At 40.5% G+C, this 24,448-nt stretch overlaps 1 protein-coding gene and 1 long non-coding RNA gene across 8 annotated transcripts in view; one reads left to right on the top strand and one right to left on the bottom strand.

Moving 5' to 3' along the window:
- LOC139045665 (uncharacterized) overlaps positions 1 to 24,302 on the top strand; it is a 52,616-nt gene extending 28,314 nt beyond the window's left edge. Inside the window, exons 6-7 of one of the 2 annotated variants that reach the window (XR_011504485.1) lie at positions 17,730 to 18,146; positions 20,525 to 24,302. This is a non-coding gene — a long non-coding RNA (uncharacterized lncRNA). Of the gene's footprint in view, positions 1 to 7,166; positions 7,429 to 17,729; positions 18,147 to 20,524 lie in introns of those variants that run through there. The other variant, XR_011504484.1, reaches the window with a different exon arrangement.
- Positions 1 to 24,448, bottom strand: part of CHST9 (carbohydrate sulfotransferase 9) — a 251,903-nt gene that overhangs the window by 40,629 nt on the left and 186,826 nt on the right. The window lies entirely within an intron of this gene.

Below are 24,448 nucleotides of genomic sequence, written 5' to 3'. Positions count from 1 at the left end.
ATAATTTGATATTTTACAGCTGTCAGATTCTGGAGTATCACATCCCCCCTCTTTTCCATTACAGAATATTTTAGAAAGGAATGAGAATTTGGAGAAGACGACCAATATGGTGATCTGAAATAGGGCAGATCTATCAATTTGGTGAACTCGGGTCTTAACCTTTACCTTTAAAGAGCACAGAGCTACAACCATTGCTTATGAAAAGGCTCAGGGACCAGGAGTTCAAGGGAGCCAAACACAGGAGCAGGGGAGGGCTATCAGAGAAGTTCATGGGCAGTAGGGACAGTGTCTCAGTATCTTCAGAATCTACAATTCATGTCCTTCTGTCCACAGCCACTGCCTCGTGGCAGCCCATCAGTAGCTCTCCCATGGATTATGACTTTAGCCTTCTGGTGGTTCCCTTCTTCTAGTCTTCTTCTCTCTAAATGCCTTACTACATCCTACATGCCATCTGCTCCTTGCCCATCTCTCCAATCTTGCCTTTCTCTCTGTCCCCTCTCCCTTTCTACCCTCCAATCACTTCAGTCTTATATTAATTTCTGGTCTTTTTGACCTCTGGTCCTTTGCACATGCTGTTGTCTCTCCAATTGTGCAGGCCTTGCTCTTTCGAATTTTTCAGGTCCCAGTTTAATATTAAGACCTTATGGGCTCTTCTCTGGTCTCTCCATCTCCTCTTAGGATTCTTGATCTCAGTCCATCATTTGTTTCTGTCACAGCACTTATCACAACTTGCTATTATTTTGTTATTTGTATGTTTGCTTGCTTTTTTGCTTGTCTCCTATTCTACAGTGTGAGTCCCTGAGGTTGGGGACTATGCCCATCTTGCTTATTGTTGTGTCCTCAGGGCCCAGTGCTGGCGCACTAGGGGTTCAGTACAAATTTATGGAATGATTGACAGTTGTTTCAGTGGCGGAGGCTTGCACCAGCCTCCCACATTTTAAGGGAAGCTGCTCCTGGCTCTCACTCCCTAGCGAAAGGAAAGTACATGCATTAAAAAGCATTAGACGGACCACATTAGGGCCCAAAGTCAACTACTGATGAATTCTGGACCATACCAAATACTTTGTTTTGTGAAAGCAGCCATGTTTTATTAGTTCTCAACTGATTTTCCAAGAACGTTTAGGTATTCTAGTAACAGTGATTATGCCAAAGGTCCTTTCTTCCCTTTATTTTATTCAACATCTGTAGAATCCTAGCAGTGTGTTAGGAACAAAATAGCGTTAAAAAATGTGGGAGTTGAAGTGAAGGACTGAGAGCTAACTCTAGATAACTTATACCATCATGCTTTATAATTTTCCTGAAGATCAGCAAGATTTTAATTGTCCTTTTAGGTTGAATTTACCCAAACTTCTACTATTTTCTTTCATTAAACCATGATTTACTAAAATAAGGTTTCTTGGCACAGCTGCAGTGAATATATAGGCTTCTTTCTAATTGCCTTGGGCAGGATGCACAATCAGGGGCCTTGGGTGGTGGCAGGCTGGGCAGCACCAGGGCAGGTTTCACCTGAGTGCCCCAGATATAGGCAGGAACCCAAGACACAAACCTGGGCTGTGTCTCAGGATGACAAGACAGGCTGGATACAAGTTTCCTTGGCCAAAGGTCAGAGTGAGTCTGGGATTCATGGTGTCTGTCCAAATAGGGAAGAGGAAGGTGACTATTGGTGACATAATGGCAGGGAACATAGCCATGTTTTGGAGGGACTTAGGTATCAGGTCATGTACACCTCAGGTAACAAGGTAGGAGTGACGCCGAGGGACTAGGCAAGGACTGCTTCAGAAGGCAGCGGGGCAGCCTTCCGGTTCCTGAGGTCAGGCACTTGGTTGAGGATCATGGGGACTCAGGAGCCAGAGAGACCATTTCTGTGAGTCACAGCCATTTAAATATGAGAAACATGATCTCCTCCCTTGAGCTATTAAAACCCTAATAAATTAAAATATATAATTATATAATTATTTTGTGGCCCTAATGATTGCGATGGCTGCTAATAACTTTTTTTCTTGCGTATGGATAGTCTTTGCCTGGTGGAGATGTAAATATTCCCTGGCAGTTGCAAGAAAAAAGGAGGGAATCCCATTTAAGGAAAACCTAAGTCATTCCCAAATTTATTCAAATCATATTTGAAAAAGAGGAATGAAATTTAGGGGATAAATTTTAACTGCATAAGCCGCTGCTAATAAAAGATTAAGAAGTATGTGGTTTAGTATCTTTTAATTATTTTTTCTAGCATCTTGAATATACAGTGTTTGAAATCTCTGGTTGGATCAACATTATTTTGCTCAGAGGTTTGTGGACTTTGCATACTGATTCTTTCCTGTTTCCAAGTACATTTGCTTTTAGGCTATTTTTATTCACTTTAAAGGAATTTTAATAACTTTCTGTTGACAGCATGGACAGCTGGTCTTGAGAATTAAAGAAAATTCACTTGCTGACTGAGGAAGGAAGTGACATCAATGAGCTTCCAAAGTCAGCCCGGAGGGGGAAATTGGCTTGTGAGAGAGTAGCCTTTCATTGCACTGTATTTATCGAGCGATGCCTTGAGATGCAAATTGCAGTATCAATCAAACCTATGGTGCCTACCTCCAACCAACTTAGTGCAAACTGAAGGAACAATGCCCTGAAACGCTGATCGGAAAAAGGATGAGGGGTGCAGGAACCTAGGGGCGAAGTGAATTACGGGAGCTCAGGATCCCCTCTCTCTGTGCCGACACTTCATTCTCCATCAAGCCTCAATTTCTCTGTCTAGGAAATGAGTTTGATGTAAACTGCTGGTTGGAGTCCGTCTGTTTCTGTGACGGATGGCTAAGAAGACCATGTTCTAATATATATAGTGTAGACATGTTATCTTGCCATTTCGTCCCTAAGAGGGCTATCAATTGCGTTCTCTCCCCCACTGAGAGCTATCTAGAAAGAGGGATCTTTAGGTGTCACGTATAGCTACTACCTTGATCTCGTGATATTTTTTAAAATTAGTACTCATTGTTTATAACTCTACTGCTAAAAAACTCAGGCACCAACTCTGGACTTTAAATAATAATGACAATAGTAATAACGATTATTATTGTCATAATAAAGAATGACAATTCTTCACCACCATCAGAGAATGTCCCTTGGGAGCTGCAGTTATCCATTTTTCAAAGATAACCGTGGTGCAGGTGGATTGCGTGTGTATGTGGGGGTTGTGTCATGTGAGTGCACACGTATGTGTGCATCCCCACACACCTGTGCAAAAAAGAAGGTGAAAAGTACCTACATACATTTTATGGTTATGAGTTGAAAAATTAAATTGCTGATTATTTTTTTCTAGTTCATTTTAGAAAGTGTTTGAGGTGGCTACAGTGATGGTTCAATAACAGTTAAATAACTTGTGTTTGAGTTAACAATCAGAGTCAAAAGGAATTTAATTCAACCTGAGACATAGATGCATTAATGATGGCTTCTCTTCCTTGTTTATAAACACATTGGTTGTATTCAGTTAAATGTTTAAATTTTATGAGCTTAAATATGTTACTTGAACCACTCAAAAAAATATTGGTAAAGTAAAGAAAAGAATGGATGAACTCTCAACAGCTATAGTGTTCAGGTTAAAGGATTTTCAGATTATCCCCAAGCCTAGAGATGCTTTGACTCTAGCAAAACTCATTCATTTGATCCTAAAGCAATATTTTAACGAGCGATCTTTCTGGAGAATATGCTAGGTGCTCTGGAGGTACAGAAGTAGAGGAAACAAGATGAGCACACAGAAAAAGTAACAGCATGAAATCATGGAGCTGAAAGGGATGATTTATTAGTAAATTGTACAGGTAGTCAGATCAAAAGGTATTTAGGGGCCAGCCCCATGGCCACGTGGTTAAGTTTGCACACTCTGCTTCAGTGACCCAGGGTTTCACCGGTTTGAATCCTGGATATGAACCTAGCACCGCTTGTCAGGCCACGCTGGGGTGGTGTCCCATATCGCAGAGCCAGAAGGACCTGCAACTAGAATACACAACTATGTACTGCGGGACTTTGGGGAGAAGAAAAAAAACGGTACTTAAATCTTAATATAGTAGAAATGGTGATGGATTCACTTTCAGACTTTTTTGGTCTTGGCTTTGCCACTATCAAACCATATGGTATTTAGCCAATAACTTCACTTCCTCTCGTCTTTGCTTTGTCTTTAGTGCATAATGACAGTGTTGCAAGTACAGATGGTCGCTAAATTTGTTTATAGTTACTTAAGTTCTTTGGCCCTAAAAAGAATGAGGGAGATTGAAAATTTCCATAGAATTGGCAGAAACAAAAAAGAGAAGAGGTCAGGTGTGGTGGGGGAACCTGGGGAGGCTTCACGGAGGAGACAGCATTTGATTTGGGTAGGATACTCACAGAAGCAGATTGGAGGAAAGGCATTTCACCCAGAAGGAAAAGCATGAGCAAAATCACAGAACCAGGAAACGCATGGGCTGTGTACACAGAGCAGTGAATAGTCCTGCCTGACTGAAGTGTAGTCTGTATATCAGTGAGTATAAGAGGCAGGCAAAATGCATGTGATGGACCAATATCATGGAGGGCCCTAAATAGTTAAGGAGAGATCTTGACACTTATTTGGTAAGGGATCTCTAGAAGATTTTTGAGCCAGAGAATGATCAAAATTGTTTTAAGAAGAACAATCTAACAGTGCTATGACTTGAGGATGGAGGACACTGGTAAGGAGATGGAAGAATGTAGGTGAATGGGTGACACACTGCGTAGGTAGAACAGACTTCACGATTCAGATGGGGGGTTGAGGCTGTAGGACAGTGGAAAGAAAGGAATTAAAGATGACCAAGATCTTAAGCTCGGTTACTTGAAGAAGATGCTCTTAATGCAAAGGAGGAAACAAGGAATAAGGCCAGTTTAAAGAAGTCAATTTGGTCGGACATGGCACTGCTCATCGGACCATGCTGAGGCAGCATCCCACATGCCACAACTAGAAGCAAACACAATGAAGAATATACACCTGTGTACCGGGGGGCTTTGGGGAGAAAAAGGAAAAAATAAAATCTTTAAAGAAGTCAATTTGGTGAGTAACATAGAGGCTGGATGATTAGCTCAGTTCAGCATTTGTTAAGTTTAAAATACCAGGAAGACATCCTGGAGGAGGCAGAAAGTGAGCTCAGGAAAGAGGTCACTATCAGGCAGTCTTCTGAAGAGAGAGGACAGAGGAACCTGCAGGGTGCAAGACTTAAAGTATGGAGAGGGAAATAAATACCAAATTAGAACTTCAGGAGACCACTGTATTTTATTTATATTTTAATCATTTTATGCCTCCTAAGGTAATGGAATGCAAATTTTACATCATCCACAGTGAATAAGAAAAGACACCCTTTTGAAGCTAACAGAAGGATTTACTATCAGGAACTAGCAAGTTAGAAGTTTGGTTTCAGAGCTTAAGTTTTCTTTGGTCCTGGAGTTGAGTCAAAGGCTACAATCCTGACACCAATCCCAATGTGTATTTTTTCTTTAACACACTGTGGGGGACTGGAATTGGCCACCCCAAGATATGCCTCTTTGGCATGAGGATTATTTTGGGCTGCTTACTTTTAAAAACTGCAGACAGAAAAGAAACTCTGAAAAGTGGAATTTGCTTACCCTTTGTTAAGAGACATTTACATTTGTAAAGGAAATCTCCATCTGTAAAGGTGTCTCCCTCTCTGTACCAGGAAGAAGCGGGGATGACCTTATCTCTAGAAACTCTTGATTAATGTGGAAGGCAAGGACTCAAGTCTGCATAATAACCTGACTCTTGTTTACTGTACTGGTGTGGTAATCTCCCATGATCGGCTTACCCTCCACACCCAACATCCTCCTCTGTCTTTAGCTGAAGATGATATTTAAGGTGGCGGCTTCAGCCATTTTGGCGAGTTGCTCAGGTTGCCTGAGCCTCTCCTATGTATACATGTTATAAAACTTTGTTTAATTTCTCCTGTTATTCTGGTCTCATGTGAATTCAATTTGTTCCCCAGCCAGAAGAACCCAGAGCGGGTAGAGGAAATGTCTTCCTCCCCCACAACACCAAACAATTAACTCAGTTTTTCATGGGTACTGACCAGGTAGCCTACAAACTTGACTCAATTCTGATCCTATGTACCTAGAGACAGCATCAGATCCCACAGGTTAAGGGCTCAGTCCCACAAGACTGCCCCCTCCACGCCAGTGGCAAGTCCAGGTTGTCACCTGTGCTTCTGACCCAGCAGCCTTAGATAAAAGTCCTCACAACTTTTGATTAATTTGCTAGAGTGTCTCAGAGAGCTCAGAAAAACATTTTACAGTAAGTAAATTACCAGTTTTTTACATAAGGATGTAACTTAGGAAGAGCCAGATGGAAGAGAATGGATAGGACAAGGTATGTGGAAGGGGTGCGGAGCTTCCATGCCCTCTGGGTGCTCTGCTTTCCCAGCACCTCCACACCTTCACCAATCTCGAACCTCTTGGAATCCCATCTTTTTGGGTTTTTATGAAGGATTCATTACACAGGCATTGTTGATGGGCAATTGGCAACTGATTTAACCTCCAGCTCCTCTTCCTTTCCTGAAGGTTGGGGTAGGGAGTCTGGTGGAGGGGACTGAAAGTTCCAACCCTCTAATCACATGGTTGGTTCTCCTGGCAACCGGCCCACATCCTCTGGTGAGGTCCAAAAATCTCCTCATTAACATAACAAAAGACATTAATTGCTCTCATCTCTTAGGAAATTCCAAGAGTTTTCGGAGCCCCGTGCTGGGAACAGGGACAAAGACCAAATATATATTTCTTATTATAAATCAGAATATCATAAAGGCAATCGCAAGTTCTAGCAGAAGAAACTTAGGTCAATTTCCTTATTTATAAACTGAGGCTTATGAAAGTTTGTCTAAGGACACCAACCAAGTTAATGGCAGAGCTGAGTCTAGAACACAGATTTTAGTAATGGTCTAGAGTGAGGGCAAGTAATCAGAATGTCTGGACTTGAATCTCAAATTCTTTACTCTCTGTCTGTGTGACCTTGGGCAAATATCAACCTCTCTGAGCTTACTCATCTATAAAATAAGAACAAACATACTTATATTATAGAATCATTTTTGGTTATTCAATGAGATAACATATGTAAGGGGCTTAACACAATACCTGGCATCTGCAATGACTCCAGTTCTCATTCCTTTGTGTCACAGGATATCCTAGCCAAGGAGAATAAAACCAGAGTGTTTCAAATCCAGATGGAAGCTGTTTTTGAATGTGGTTAAGAAGGCTAAGAACAAATTTCAAGACAACAAAGTATTCTACTCTGGAATGACCAGGGAGTAGTGAAGAGAACTAGGAATAATATGTATTTTCAATGTCAAAAAAAGAGAAAAAAATTCAATCAAATTAAATGATTTACAAATAGTCAAGAACTTTTGTTTAGTCAATTAATAAAAATTAAAATGCTTAAAATCGTATTTTTACCTTCAGGCATAAAGGCACAGGCATATAGCCAAGTCCTGCCCTTGGCCTCCATTCCCCAGACTGCCACACTGCACAGGAGACAGAATCCTGCTCTTTCGCTCCAGGGAAGTGGGGTTGGAGGGACCAGTTGCGACAAAGGCAGCAGGACTTCTCATGAGAACTGGGGGGTTGGTGCCTCTCTAGTAAACCAATTCTGGTTCTCATGCAAAACAGGCTTTGAGAAGAAGAGTGCGTACAACTTCCTGTTTATCTTTTGATACTTCTTAGGGTGAATTACGATGTGGCACCTGACAAAGATTCTCTCCCTGATCAAACTTTAGTCAGGATCCTCTGAGCCCTCTTCTCATCTAGGCCTTGACTTTGACCCCAGTCCTGTCTTCTGCCTGTCCAGCCGAGTCTTAGCAAGAATCCTGCTAAATGAGTTTAGCAAGAGTCCCCCCACACTTGATATGTGATCACCCTTGATATCTGATCAAGTTTCTTGTCACCCACCTTTGATGGGTCTAAGTCCTTGGCCTGTGTTTAGCAAGAATCCTGTTAGGTCAGTTCAGCAAGGATTCCTCTACCCTTGGTGTCCCCTCTTAGTAGGGGACATCACTGCCGGCTGACCCCCACACTCTGCTCCTTGGCTATAAATGCCTACTTAATCCTTGTTGTATCTGGAGTGGAGCCCTCTCTCTCTCCTCTATTACAAGCACCCCTACTACAACAAACCTAAATAAAGTCTTCCTCACCATTTTAAGTGTCAGAATCATGTTTTTCAACACACCTAACATTTTAGCATTAAATTTATTTTCTTCGCTTCACATCCATTATCTGTCCAGAAACTACTGAGTTTTATTAATCCCTTACTAAATTTGCAGATCCCATGTACTTTCAGCTTCTAATTAGCCTTAGAGATGGCTCAAAGCCTTAGTATACAGTCAGGGAAAGTGTAAATGACACCATCAATCAATGGACCTCACAATGTCACTTACAGCAGGATCCACATTCTAATTAAAAGTAAAGTTCCCTCCCCCTCACCTTTGGAAATGATGAGAAACACTAGCTTTTTGAAAGAATAATCAAATGCAGATTTTTGAAATGGGCTGCTGTTTTTCTTTCAAATTCAAGCAAGAATTTTTTTTTAAGAAAACAACATTGAACTGGGACAGCTGGTTATTCTTAGCTAACTTTTGGAGTACTAGATGGTATATATGGATGTTTTCTCAATTACCTCTTTTCCACATATCAACATTCACCCACTTAAGGCTATAACTAGCTGAAAGGATTGTTAATGTCCAGTAATTGTTAGTCAGTCTCCCAGCTCTTTGTACATGATGTAAACAGACCTCCAGAGAGTTTGTTTGGATAGTGTAGATTACGTTCTGTGGCGAGAAAGAGGGAAGGCTAAGCCTTTTCCAATGGTCCCTCTGTATGATCAGGGGGTCACGCTGCAGCATGTGGTGGGCCTGTGGTTCAGGCAGCAGAGACCAAATGTAAACAGGCAGCTGGTAGGTGGCTCCACATAGCACCATTTTCCCAGTATCAACCTATGAGATATTTTTCCTGTACAATACCAACAGGACAGGAGGGACTCAGGATTCCGATGGATTTCATCTCTTTCACTTTTTTGTATATTTTGGCATTTGGGGGAATTTTGCCATTTGTTTGCTTGCTTTACAATTCAGAGGTCCTAAGTGTATTCTAATCACCCCTCCTGCTGGCTGGAGAGTGAGAGGTGAGGGGGTGGGAGCAGGGGGTGGCGGTAGGTTAGCATACGGATGGGTCATAAGATCACTTCTGTGGTGGGAATGTTTTTGAAACACCCAGGAAAGGGTGGAAATAACAAAGTTGGACGTGATCTATAGTTGTACCATAGCAAATTCTTTTCCAATCAGATATTTATTTTACATCATTAAAATTAATTAAAAGGAAAACATTTAATATTCATTTGAATCATCATTGATTCCTAGCTTCTTGCTTTTTGGAAAAAGTGTTGATTTATTCTGTTTCACAATGGTGACAGATTAATTTTCTTTTCTTTTGTTTTTTTTTCCCTTCCCTTTGGTAAACGTATAACTCTGGTCAACTTTGGTTGTTGCTATGAAAGTAATAATTTAAACAGGAAACTTAAACTCATGAGTCCCTAAACCATTTTATACATGAATTGTTATATGATTTTTCATTTTAAAATCTCCCATTCTTCTTTTTTTCCTTGAAACAACAGACAACATAAGCCTTTAGAGTTTTATGGTACAGGCAAATAATACTAATTCCGCTAGAGTGCTACAATGAACGCTTACATCACTGTAATTCTCCTTACATTTAAATTACACCCAAGTGGTATAAATAAGAATTTAAGATGCTAACCTATCTCCTCTCACTGTCTTGCCCATTCCACCCTTCTCTGTTAACCAAGTTAGGGTCAATAATATTTTGGTAGTTTGAATCACCAATCACAATCTTATATACAACTAGAAAATCCTTTTGCCTTGACTTTGATTAAATTCACTACTTAAAGAGGACTTTCTTTTTTCTGCTGTTCGAGAATATTTGCTGTGTAAAAAACTAGTCATAATAGCATGATGCTGGTTGTTGGCTCAAATAACTGGATACATTATATTTCTTCTGTAACAACACTGGCCCTGGGAAGGGTTATTTCAGAAAGCAGTCTGTGAATACCACTTCTCATTTTATTTATTTATTTTTATTTATTTATTTTTTTCCGAGGAACATTAGCCCTGAGCTAACTACTGCCAGTTCTCCTCTTTTTGCTGAGGAAGCCTAGCCCTGAGCTAACATCCGTGCCCATCTTCCTCTACTTTATATGTGGGACGCCTACCACGGCATGGCGTGCCAAGTGGTGCCATGTCTGCACCTGGGATCCAAACTGGCGAACCCTGGGCCGCCACTTCTCCTTTTAAATTGCTACCTAAAATTTCTCCCAAACACATCAGAACATTCATGAAATCTAGACTACTTTTAATGGATTAGCTATTCGGCAATGACTATAGCAAGTTATTTCAACACCCTTCACTTTAAGCAATGCAGAACTTTGAAATCTATAAAAAAATCTCATTGTGGCTACTGTGTTGAGAGGATTTTCAGAAGGACTGGGGTGGAGGCAGAGGACAAGCTAGAAGACCATTGCAATGCTGTCAGGGAGAGGTGAGGAGGTCCTGAGAGAGGGCAGTGGTGTTGAGGGCCCCATTCCAGAAATGCACAGGAAGTAAAATCAGCTGCTGATGGATAAGCAAAAGACAGAAATCAGGACAACTAGCAGGTTCCAAGTTTGATGTTTACTTGGATGGTGGTGCCATCTAAGGAGCAGTTTTAGAGGGTAAGATAATAAGTTCTGATACAGACATGGTTTCATTATCTAAGGGACATCTAGGGATGGAAATGCTGAGCAGGCAGAGGAATACCTGAGTCTGGAGCTCCAGGGTGCTCTCTGGACTGCCAATGCAGGTGTGGAAGTTACCAGGGTTATCAGGTGAGGAAGTGAACAGGAGTTAATTGACATGGACAGTTAATAATATTACTCAAGGAGAATGTATAGAGTGAGATGAAATGAGGCTGAGATGGGAGGAAAGGTGAAGAGAAAGAGTAACCACAAAGATATAAGAAATTTAACAATGGTGCGTTATCATGGGTATCAAGGGAATCAAGAAGTTGGGAGGGATCTGCTCTTCACTGGTGGCAGCAGAGGCACAATGACACAACCCTGTAGGAGGAGAATTTGTCAGTATCTGACAAAATTACTTATGAATTTTCCCTTTGACTCCTACTTCTAGAAGATACCACCTACCCTGAAGATACACTTCTACAATATAAAAAATATATACATGTGGTTATTCAATACAGCATTACAAGTAATAACAAAAGCTAAGAAACAACCCATGAGAAACAACTATAAGTGCATCCACCCAATAGAGGACTATTTAGTTATAAAAACAGAATAAGGAAAATGTCTCTGTGATAAGAATATGTATATATCTATATGGTCATATTTGTAAAAAGAAATGCAGAGAGAATAAACCAGATGCTAATGAAAATGGTTACTTTTGGGGGAGAGTGTGGGTAGACAGGGCGAAGAGGACCTGATTGGGAAGAAGACCTCTCTGAGAATACCTTTTTATATAGTTGTGACTTTTGAACCATGTGAATGTTCTCCATATCCAAAATGTGAAATTAAATAAAAAGGCAAATCCTAAAATTGAACACAAACTGAAACAAATGAACTTAACTCTGTATCAGGCTGATAAGAAAACCAGAGAAAACCAGAAAAAAAATAATTTCAAGTCACTGTGAACACAGTCCTTTGATTATTTATCTTTATGGTTTATATTCGAAGAACAAAAAAGCAGTGCAAGGAAATTGTAAGCTTCACCCAGTAGATTTATCATCGGTAGTAATATTGGCATTACAAGTTTGAAACAATTTTAAGTATATTGCAGGATAAAGAGAATAAGTAAATATATAACTGTTATTAGGAACCCAAGTTTTCAGTGTAAGAGAAAAGAGAAGTGTCCATGGCAGAGGAATCCTAAATTTCTATTGAAAACATTATATGAAGCCATCATTTAGGAAAAAAAAACCAAACACCCCAGCAGCAATGAGCACACTCAACATTGAGATCTTAGTTTTTACATGCTATTCCCCATTAAAAGGAACCAGGGCTCCTTAGAGAAACCAATTCCAGGGCTGGGGCAGGCAAAAGATAGCTCTTTTCTCCAACAATCCAAAGAAGTGCTCAAAATGAATAAGGTCATATCAAAAAGACACAGAAGCTGGCTTAAAGAGTTTTGCAATGTCATATTAGGAAAAACGTGCACGCCAAAAAGAATAATGATTATAACTGGTTGTAATACATTGCATCAGTAAAAATCAATGAGTTCATAGTGGTTCCCCGGACCAAACAAAAAAAGGCAGAGGGGGAAAAAAGGGAAGATTTCTTTATTAAAAAACACCATCTAATAAATGTAGAAGAAATGATAGAATTAAGAAAAAATGTTTAAAATCTCCAATATAATAATTGATTCAGGCAGTGATTGTCAATGGATTCTAAAATAGATATTACCATCATGCAAAATATTACTCCATATATCTCCTAATAATCGCAAAGGAAAAACATACTTTTAAAATAGAGAGCTGTTGTTCACACTTTTAACAAAGTGATCAGACTTGGCACCACAAGCAGAGGAACAAGTGACAACATGTAACATGAAGTGGACATCTTACCCATGGGGTATCAGTGCCGAAAATTCAACCTAGCTTCTGGACCTAACCGCCAGTTTACTTAGGAAAGAAGCAATGTAAACTATGCTATAAGAAAACACTCAGAATGCAGCACATCCTAAAGACAAACGACCTGGACTCCTAAACCATTCAATGTCATGGAAAAAAAAAAAAGGTTAGGGTACGAGATCACAAAAGAAGAAAGAAACATAAAAACCAACTTCAGTGTCTGAATATTGTTCAGATCCTGGTTCAGGGAGGAAATAGTCGTAACAGACATTCTTGAGACTATTGGAGACATTTGAATAAGGACTTGATATCAGAAGACATTATAGGATTATTGCCAACTTTCTTAGGTGTGAAGATGGCATTGTGTTTATGTAGGAGAATGCCCTTATCCTGAGGAGACACGTGATGAAGTATTTAGGAGTGAGGTGTTATGATGTCTGCAACTTACTTTTAAACGCATACATGCACATACACGAGGTGGGGGCAGTAAATGAGACAAAATGTTAACAACTGGTGAATCCTGGTGATGGTCATATAGATGCTCATTGTACTATTCTTTCAACTTTCTGTATGTTTGAAAATTTTCATCATATCAAGTTGGGGGGAAAAAAAGAAGAGAGTACTTGAAAGTGCTAAGTATGCCAGAGATAAGATCTAAAAAAAGAGTCCCTTCTTGACCCATGGTGAGTGTAGTAAGAACAGTTTCAAAAGAATGGTGGGAGCTGGAGCCAGAGTCAGTGACTTTGGACGTGGGAACAGGAAGACCAGGCTCCACATATGCAAAAGTTGAGTGAAAATGGAGGCAAGAGATTGAGTTAATGTAGAAATATTAATGGAATCAGAGAACTTAAAAATAGTCCTGGGCTGAGGGCAAGAAGCCTACTGAGAAGAAGAGGTTGACAATATTTGACAGAAAGTGATGGAAGCTTTCAGGTCCCGGGTGGGAAGGAAGGTGGGCAACATATCCAAGGCGCAGGCGTGGCTTTGGACTAAGGAGGGACACACCATCTTCCGATCCTGGAGGAAATGAGGAGAGAGGGTGTACAGTGAGTGTGTAGGGAAAGTGGGAAGCTGAGAGAGACCATTCCTGTGGCTGCAATTTCCCCCCCAAAATCTGAAGCAAGGCAGTCTGCTAAATATGAAAAGATGAAAATTTAAGGCAGTGAAGGGTTGGAATAATCATTAAAGGGAAGAGGATGTTAGGATACTGGGTGATGTAAAGGCCTTTGTCATGACTTCAAAGCGGCATCCGTCAGCATCGTTGTGTAATGTTCTCCACTTTTCTAGGCAGGCGATGTGAAAATAGAAGGTGCCAGGGCTGCAGGGTCCTGAAGAAGGGGAGATCCGATGATGGACCATGAGGCTCAGGAGAGATTAAGAAGGAAGGTGGCTGAAGGCAGAGAATAACGTAGAGAATGGCAGGATGAAAGGCCCAGAAATATCTATGAGGTCAAAGAACAGTTAGGTGGGTAAAAAGTGCCCAGAGAATAGGGGCCGGCCCGGTGGCACAGCGCTTAAGTGCACACATTCTGCTTTGGCAGCCCGGGGTTCACCAGTTTGGATCCCTGGTGCAGACATGGCACCACTTGGCAAGCCATGCTGTGGTAGGCGTCTCACATGTAAAGTAGAGGAAGATTGGCAACAGATGTTAGCTCAGGGCCAGTCTTCGTCAGCAAAAAGAGGAGGATTGGCAGCAGATGTTAGCTCAGGGCTAATCTTCCTTGGGGCGGGGGCGGGGGGGGGGGAGGGGAAGATAAAACAAAAATGCCCAGAGAATAACAGCAAGATGTGGTCAGAGACTGGGATCTTTGAGTTTCAGATTTTGAAGTAGAGCAATTACAGGTCAAGATCCAGTTGCGGCCTTGGGAGCCAGTGGCTGAGGCAGAGCAGAAATTAAGCTCATGGTTGCAACAAAGTTGCCCCAGAACCATAGATCTTTAGAGCTAGACGAGCAGACGCTTTACTTCAATTTCCATCAGAAGAAGTTTGAAGGAAATTCTGTCAGTGAGGGGACCGAATTTTGGTTTACTGCCATTGAAAAAAAATTGCCTTACTCAAATTTTAATTGCCTTGCTCTATTTTTAACCAACCAAGAGGAATTGGAAAGACTCAAGAATGAAGCAGGAATTCCCGTTCTGGGATTTATTCGAAGGAAATCTTCAGGGTAGTACACAAATCTGGCTCAGCATGTGTGTTCCAGGCTGGGTAGGAGCAAGTCTGAAAACAATTTAAGAGGCTCTCAGGAGCGGACTGGCTAAAGAAGTTGTGGTGAAATCTTTCAGTGGGCCTCTTAACCTAGACAATCGAAAATGATGATGTGGATATATGTAACGAACCATGGATACATTTAATGATAAAAGTAAGTTACAAAACAGCATTTATATCATGAACCTATTTTTATTAAACATTAGGACTCCCTGGGTGATGGATTCGTGGGTGGGTTGTTCTTTTCGTTTCTTTGTACATTCTAACTTTCTACAGTGAGTTGTGTTACTTGCGTAATAAAGAGTTTGAATTTAAAATAAATTGAAAATGAAACATAGCCTTTAACATAGCTGTGCTAAAAAAAAGTTTATCTTATTTATTATTACTAAATCAATGTTTGTTGTGAAGAATTTAGGAAATACAGATAAGAAGGAAACAATGAATACCTGTGATTCTAGCACCTGTAGATTCTAACACTGTGGTACGTGCATCCAGATATTTTATTTTTATGTTTTCAAAAATGGTTACCATCTAACACATAAACTTTAAAATCTTTTTTGTTCACTTAATATATTATGCATAATCTTTGCATGCCATTAAGTATCCTCAATCTGTATCATTTTGAATGGTTACATAGTATTTTTCTTAATATATCAAATCATCTTCTTCTTCTTTTTTTTGGTGAGGAAGATTGGCCCTGAGCTAACATCTGTTGCCAATCTTCCTTTTTTTTTCTCCCCAAAGCCCCAGCACATAGTTGTATATCCTAGCTGTACGTCATTCTAGTTCCTCTATGTGGGATGGTGTCACAGCATGGCTTGATGAGTGGTGCTAGGTCCACGTCCAGGATCCAAACCTGTGAATCCTGGGCCACTGAAGCAGAGCACTCGAACTTAACCACTTGGCCACGCGGCTGGCCTCTAATTTCCTTTTTTAAGATGTTTATTTACTGTGTTTTTTTTGGGGGGAAGGGCCCCTATCACATATATACCTTTGAGTACATCCATGACCCTTCCTGAGCAAGATTCCTAGAAGTAAAATTGATGAGTTAAAAAGTTTTACTGTGTCTAATACTAATATTAAAAATATTCTTATAAGCCCATTTCCCAACCCTTCTGTCAACTTGACTTAAAAAAAATGGTGACAATTTTTTAGGAAACATTCTGTTATGCAATCCTATTGTTTTGACTTTGCCTCACTTTTTTTATTAGAGAGGTTGACCATTTTCATATTCTTAAAGCACGTTGATATTTCTTCTTCTGTTCATCTCCCTGGCTCCCTTTTTTAATAGAACATGTCTCTTTCCCTTAGTAACATTAATTTTTGCCTGTTATACATTTTGTGAGTATTTTTCCTAATTTGTCATTTGCCTTTACTTGTTTACAGTGTCTAGGTAATCAAAGGATGAGATAATGACTGCGATGGCCAGGATTTAGTGAGCACTTCCAGTATATCAGTACCATGCTGGCCGCATCACAAGCATTGTCCACTTAGTCTTCCCCACGCTCTCTTGAGACAAGGCTGTTGGTATCCAGTAGTGCAGACGGTAAAGACTGGGGCTTAGAGAAGTTAATGTGCCTAAGACCACAGAGCTGGGAAGCGGAGAGCCCAACCTCCTGACTTCGAGCCTGCCATCACTCTTTCCTGTTTCTGCCTTCAGTGTTACGCTTGGAAAGGTCTAACTGTGTAGCTACTAAAAATAATACAATCAAATCTGTGTAATGATATAGAACAATATTTTCATTGTATTCTCAGAACAGCATGTATAACTAATCTGCTTTTAAAAGTACATATATTTATATGTAAACAAAGAAGTCAGAGGAGAAACATTTTAACACTTGGTTATATGTGGGGCCTGCGGTAGAGGGACGATATTCACTTCTGATTTAGACACATCTGTTTTTTAAGAAACTTCTTCCTATGAACGCACTGCATCAATCTCGATCTAAAGAGAATGACAGTTCTGTTTTGGAGAAGAAGGTATGGCAAGGCTCTGAATGTGCCTTTTCTCCTCTGCACCTTAGGACAGGCATTCATTTGTTCATCCATTTGCTCAACCATTCAAGATATATTGTTTGAAAGTCTACTTTGTGTGGGTCTTGGGCTGGATGAGGGGAACACAGAGGTGAGAGGATGTGCCCACTCCCTCCTCATAGTCTAGCAGGGAGAAAACAGAACAATTCCAATGTCATAGGCGTTAGGAATAAGGCAAAGGACGGTCAGCACACTGGAGAAGGAGGGCCAATGTCAGCCTGCACTTGGGGGTGTCAAGAAAAACTTCTCAAAGGAGGTAGCCTTTAAACAGGGACATACTCCTACAGAATTCTCCCATGGCCTGTTCCCCTTCCTGTCTATCCAGCCCCCGGTGGTAAGAGCTCTCCTGTCACTAACCCAGGGTTACTACTTTGCCTCATGTGGTCCGCTCCTTCCCTCCTCCCCATTTTGGAAATGGTCCCTTTCACAATAGTCTCTCCTTATCTCAACTTGAGAGTGGCCTCCGTTTCCTTAGGGACATTTACTGATACAGGGTGGCTGTGGCCTCGGGACAGCTGCAGCCCAGCTGGGCACTGACAGGGCTGAAGGACGGCTGCATCCCTTGTGGTGGCTACATGTCACCTCGGCCCTGAGATCAAGGCCACTGCAGCCAATAGCTGTACAGGTGTCTGATGTAACAGAGAGAAAACTGGTAGGTGGCAGGTGGTACGTGGTAGATGGTACTGTGTTTCTGAGTCGAGTAGGACAGACCCTGAAGACTTACAGAAATAATTAGCGAGATGGGATGGAGCCAGAGAAACAGTATTGGTTTTATAATGATAACATTTTTTGTTTGTTTGTTTGTTTGTTTTGAACTCTAGGGCTGATGTTTTCTGAGAAACACTCATCACTTAGATGAGGAAATCGAGGCTTTAATAAGTTATTTAATTTGCCCATTCATTCATTCAGCAAATACTGAGGGCATACTAACCACCAGGCACTGTACTGAGGATAAAGAGTGGAGAAAACAAACTAAAAGCCCTTCCCCCACGGGGCCAGATTCGAACCCAAGCCAGTCTACCTCGAAACTCCGCACGCTTTCTGCTGCCTCATGCTGCCTCTCTTCAAGGATTTGACGACATCTCGCTTTGCCCAAACATTACTTAAAAGACCCATTCCTCTTCCACTTCCTGGGATGCCACAGCCTGTGGAACTACTTCTGCATCTTGTCCTCTTTCCGATGCACGCTTTCGGTTAAGCCTGGCAGTATCTCCAAGCTTCCAGAACTCTGCAGCCTGGTAAGTCATCACTGGGACCAGTCAGAAAAGCTAAGGCTGGTGCTTCTTCCTGAGCTGTTGGGTCTATTTTTAAGAACACAGAGAATGAAAAGATTCGCTGCCTACAAGCTCCCCCAGCTGTTCAAATGGAAAAACTTCACAGAGCCCTAGGGGGCTGGCGGCACACATTCAAGCTTGTATTTTTAAAGAGCCTTCAAAAAATAAGTGAAACAACTATGTGTCTCTTCAAATGTAAACGCCTATTACAACTTAAAGGATATCCTGTAGCAGCAGAATGTGTGACCAGGAGCGCAGACCTGGTTGTCCGACACATGAGGCTTCTATTCTATTCTATTCTTACCAACTCTATTTTCCGGTTGTGTGACCTCAGACAACGTACTTAGCATCTCTAAACCTTGATTTCTTCCTCTAAAATGGGGATTATCAGAATAAGAATGACCTCATGAGGTTTTCATGAGGACTGAATGCCATCATGCATGTATCTTAATTAGCACAGTGGCTGGTACATGGTAAGTGCTCAAGAAATCTAGCCACTATTACGACGTGCTGGATCTACTTTACTTCCCACAGCACTAAGAAGGGAAGGGGAAATGATTGCACAACTCAAGCATTTGTAACCAGGGCAGCAAAGCCCTAGTTTTATAAGAAGAAAATTTTAGATAAATTTGAGAGAAACCATAAATTTCATTAACATAAGAAACTAGAAGCAGAACTGAGATCTTGATGTCTCTAACACAAGTTTGATGACATTTACTCAAGATCTAGGGCTTTATAAAAATTGAAGACCAAATCGAAATTCAGATCATGTACTTTATTTCGCTGCTCACATTGACCTTGGCCACTAAGAAATGAATGCAATAATTTATGGATTTACTCAGAGGCAGCTCTTGCCTTACACGTTTCAGTTAACCACCTTAACAGGATATTGGTTATCTAAAGTGTATGGTGGTTCTCAACCACCCATCTGGCTACCAGGCTGGAGCCCAGATAAGGACAGGCTGCCTCTGCTTCGGTCCGTTCCGGTCTGTTTGCACCTGTCTTAGGCAGAGGGCTGGGAGGGTTGTGTGGTTGGCGCCTCAGCAAAGGACAATTATGTATTCATGCAAGTGCAGGGAGAGGTGAGAAGGCATTTTTTTTCCTCCAGAAACAGATATGATCATTTTAGACTTCAAATTTCTTTTTCCCATTTAGTGCCCAGTACTTATATGTGCTGTTTTATTTTTCCTGATGCATTTGCAATAAGTGAGAAAATCAAAGGTAGGCCCAGATTACAGTAATGGAAAATCTAGTGTTCCTTATGGCAGAGCTTCTCAGGCAGGGCACTGGGAAGAGCAAACAGTTGTGCCGAGATACTGAGCCCCGGCTCCCAGGTCCTGGGTGGCCCAGGTCTCTGGGCCCTTCGCCTTCCCACTTCCAGCAGTCTTGTGTGCTTATAGCACAAATGTGTACTCCTCACCAGTAACACCATTTTCTCTGTGTGCAGTTATGTGGGAAAGGATGGAAAGCTCTGACTTGGAGAAGGAGAAGTTTTGAGCGGTGCCCTTTCAGAACAAGGCCAAAGGAAATGTGCAGGCTTGATGCTGTATTTAACAGGATAGCACAAGGAAGGAGCACGAAGCAACCACAATGAGAAAGAGGGCACACCACAAACCAATGCACAGGGAAAGGTGTAATATGGGAGGTCTTTCTCCCTAGAGGTCCGAGGTAAGGCCAGGGAGCTTTAGTCTAGAAAATAAGAGACATACCTCCTTTTTCATGTTTAGGATAGTGATCTGTTGCTTCCCCTTATTACTTGCAGTTGTGCAAAGTCAACAACTTCTTGGGAAGCTTATTAAAACAATGTAAAACCTAATACGAGGGGGGTGGGGGAAGGGCAAAAGGGGTAAAGGGGCACATGTACAGTGACGGATGGAAGGTAGACTATTGGTGGTGAACAAGATGCAATCTATATAGAAGCTGAAATATAGTAATGTACACCTGAAATTTACACAGTGTTATAAACCCATGTGACCTCAATAAAAAACAAAACAAAACAACGATACGAGGAATCACTCCCAATTAACAGCACTGGGCCAGGCATTATTTGGGTTTAGAATTTTAGCTGGCTGTGACTGGACTGTGAACCTCAGGTGAGTGTCACCTGATTGGTGGGTCAGGGCCTGAAGCTGCAGTGTGCAACTTGCCATGTGTTTCACAAAAATACTCATCTGAGGTAAGACGTACTGGTGCCCAGGGAGTGTTATTTCCACTTGCAAGAGCAGTCTGTTTTGGTGGGAGTGCAACCAGTTTATAACTATGTGAAGATTTGTGTGTGGAAACCTGAGTGAACTGACAACACATTACTCATTGACTCCAGTAATGTTCTGTGCTTTTTATAGATTGGCACCCCCGGCAGCAGGCCATCTGGCTTGCCCTTTACTTTGACCCTGGCCTGTAGCATGGACTTTGGCACCCACAGACCCGAGTTCTAGTCTGAGCACTGCCACTCCTTAGCTGTGCAACCTCGGGCAGTTATTTGACATCTCTAAGCCACGGATTGCAAATTAGAGAGATGTGGATAAAAACAGAAGTGATTTCATGGCGTTGCTGTGAAGATGAAATGAATGATGTGTGTCAAGTGCCTAGAAGAGCTTAATACATGTTGACTCTTCTCTTTGCTCCTGCAACAACAGTGAAAAGTACCTGGAGAGTTACCAGGAACAAGCTCTTATATCAGTGCCATCAGATGTTGAATAAATTCACGCGGATCAGAGAGTCTAGTGGCCAACTGGTAGGGCTAGTGAGAGACTCTTGTCCTACTCATAGTGGGACAAGAAAGGATATTGAAGAAGTGGATGTGAGGAAAAAAATCCCTCTGGAATCCTGACTCTACCACCCAGTGGGAGGAGACTGGCAATTAGAACAGAACAAACCTGTGTATGATCTAACTCAGTTTGTATGCCTAATGTTATGTGGTTTAGCAAAAATATATAGTTTATTTATAATACTGTTTTTATTCTTCTCAACTAATTGTTCTGTTTCTTTCTAAAGTCTCTGGCATTCCCAATTGATAAACTCTACTGATCATTTGGGGTGGGAAGTGTAAGTTAGGAAAATTCAATATTGTTAATAATTTTTAACAAGATTCTTGTTGGTAAGTTTCAAAGGTGAAATACTTTATAAAAACGGATTTCTATGATAGCTATTGTAAAAAACATCACAGAAAACCTATAATTGATAAGATACTTTCATTTTTTTTAAAAGATTTTATTTTTTTTCCTTTTTCTCCCCAAAGCCCCCCGGTACATAGATGTATATTCTTTGTTGTGGGTCCTTCTAGTTGTAGCATGTGGGACGCTGCCTCAGTGTGGTTTGATGAGCAGTGCCACATCGGCACCCAGGATTCGAACCAACGAAACACCGGGCCGCCTGCAGTGGAGCGCGCAAACCTAACCACTCGGCCACGGGGCCAGCCCCAAGACACTTTCATTTTTTTCTAAAGAAATCTCTTCTAAATTCTTGGAAAAGATCAGGCATGGCAAAAGTAAGTCAAAGCCTTGAAAAATTAGTTCTTGTTGTCTTTCACTCTAAAACAGAAATATACATTCATTTTAAGTTGTAAGAATAGTAATCTAGTACTTTGGAGATTTAAAAAATTTTATTTCCCTGCCTTAAATTCTTTTGAAACAAGGCAAGAGTATAAATATTGGATATAGTACTTCTTGACTTAAACCAAATCCTTGCTGAAATGCTGAGAACTGCTCTCCCTGACACACATACAGTCACTTGCACACACATACATGGGCATACACACACACACATACATAGTTGTTTATAACTCTTCAGTCTTGCAATGAATTAAGCACAGATCTTCCTGTTATGGCATCATCGTCTCAGCTGTCTCATCACTTGCTAGTTCCCTTGGCAATGTTGGAAAGGATCCTGAGTTGGTATCAGCTGAACAAGTGAAGGATACTTGGCTATCTGAGGCACACAAATCATTTTAGCATTTTCCGTTCTCCTTGGCTAACGTTTGGTGATTACGAGTGATATGAAAACAAGACTTCATTTTTATTTATTTATTGTTTTATTTTTTTTTATTGAGGTAACTGGTTTATAACATTACACAAATTTCAGGTGTATATCAGTATATTTTGATTTCTGTGAAGATTACATCCTGCTCACCACCCAAAGACTAATTACCGTCCATTGCCATATACATGTGCACGGTCACCTCTTTCTCCCTTCTCCCTCCCCCAACCTCTCTCATAACCACCAACTAATCTCTGTGTCTGTTTGTTTGTTGTTGTTGTTTTTATCTTGCATTTATGAGTGAGATCATATGATATTCGACTTTCTCCCTCTGACTTAGTTTGTTTAGCATAATACCCTCAAGGTCCATCCATGTCAAAACTGGCAAAATTTCATCTTTTTTATGGCTGAGTAGCATTTCATTGCCTATATATATACCACATCTTCATTATCTATTCGTCCTTTGATGGGCACTAAAACAAGACTTTAATTGTTCCTCTCTAATAAAGATTTACAGAAGTTCCTGCAGAAGTACAAAGGATCCTGGAAATCTACATAACCTCCTAATCTTTCAGTCGGCAGATGCTTTGTGCTAGCCTGAGGATTCACATAATTCTATTCTTAGGAATAATCAAGCAAACACTACTATACACTTTTTGGGGGGAATAGGTCAAAAGGATAGCGTGACCTAAATATTGGGGGCTTTATTCTTTCTTTTATGAAATTCTAAAAGTAGTCATATTCATTGTGAAAATATTTCCAATATTGTGGAAGTATAACATGAAAACTAAGTGTCGCCTCACCCCCGTCTGACTCCCCATGGGCAGCCACAGTTAACATATTCTTGTATAGTATTCTGAAGTTTCTATATAGCATTCTCTATAGTTTTTGTTGCATACACAAAGACTTTTACATTTGTCTCTTTGCTTTTAACACAAATGGGACCAAGCAATATGTTTTGTTTAGCTACTCTTGTTTTGTCTTTCATTTTACAGTATATTGCAAACATCTCCCTGTCAGTTCATATAGATATACCCCATCATTGCATCGTATTCTACTGAATAGAAGTCCTGTCTCGTTTTAGCAGTTAGCTATTGTATGTGTTTAGAAATGTCTTAATTACAAGCAATTTGTCAATGAACTTTCTTTTTCCTTTGGTACTCATAAAAGTATATTCTGTAGGTTAAATTGTCAAAGCTGGAATTCCTTGGCCAAAGGGTGGGTAAATTTAAAATTTTGGTTGTCCTTGCCAAATGACCGAAAAAAAGGTTATACAAATTTACATTCCCTCCAACCCTTGCAGGGCATTTAGTCCTGTTCAAAATGTCCATAAGACATTTGGTCCTGTCCAAAACATTCACCAGACATTGGGTCCATGCCAAAAGGTCCTTGATATCTGGTCATATTTGGTCATGCCCAAAACATCTATGGAGACATTGGGTCCATGCCAAAAGGTCCTCCATATTTGCTCCTGTCCAAAACCATTTGGCATAGACCAAATTTGTTCACGGACTGGTTTTTGGACAGGACCAAATGTCAAAGACCTTTTGGTATGGACCAAATCTCTTATGGACATTTTGGACAGGACCAACTATTCAGGACAGTTTGGCATGGACCAAATGTCTTATGGATGTTTTGGACAGAATCAATGTCCACTAATTCTACCAACAATGTGTGAGAGTATGTTTTTACTACATTCTCTAGCCTTTAGCATTATCAAGCTTTGAAATCATTTCCATTGCTATCTCATGGTTTTAACTGGAATTTTAAAAATTATGAGTGAGGTTGATTCTTTCACGTTTACTGATAATTTGTGATTATTTTTTCTGCTATTGTCCATTTTCCACAATCTACTTTTTATTTATAATAGTTTACTACACTTTAAAGAAATTAGAGCCACAACTAGAAGGACCCACAACTAATATATACAAGTACGTACTGGGAGGATTTGGGGAGAAAAAAGCAGAAAAACAAAAGTTAGGTGTTGAGAAAAACTAATCTTTAAAAAAAAAGAAATTAGACGTTTGTGTGCCAAATTCTGAAGCATTTTTACCTCTTCACTGTTTTTCGAGTTGAATCGTGGAAAATATTTTTTGTGTAGGTATTTTTACTATTTGTGAAATAAGTTTATTAAATGTTCTACTGTGGTGCATGCATTTCATGTCATTCTTAGAGACGTTTTTCCTAATCTATGGTTGTTTTAAAAAATCAGCTATTTTCTTCTAGTACTTTTATGATTTATTATTTTTGGCTGATTTCTTATCTTATACTTAAAATTTTTAAATTTATTT

The sequence above is a fragment of the Equus asinus genome, chromosome 7 (genome assembly GCF_041296235.1).
Source record: "Equus asinus isolate D_3611 breed Donkey chromosome 7, EquAss-T2T_v2, whole genome shotgun sequence".
Taxonomy (NCBI): domain Eukaryota; kingdom Metazoa; phylum Chordata; class Mammalia; order Perissodactyla; family Equidae; genus Equus; species Equus asinus.
This window is presented reverse-complemented; position numbering and strand designations above follow the sequence as displayed.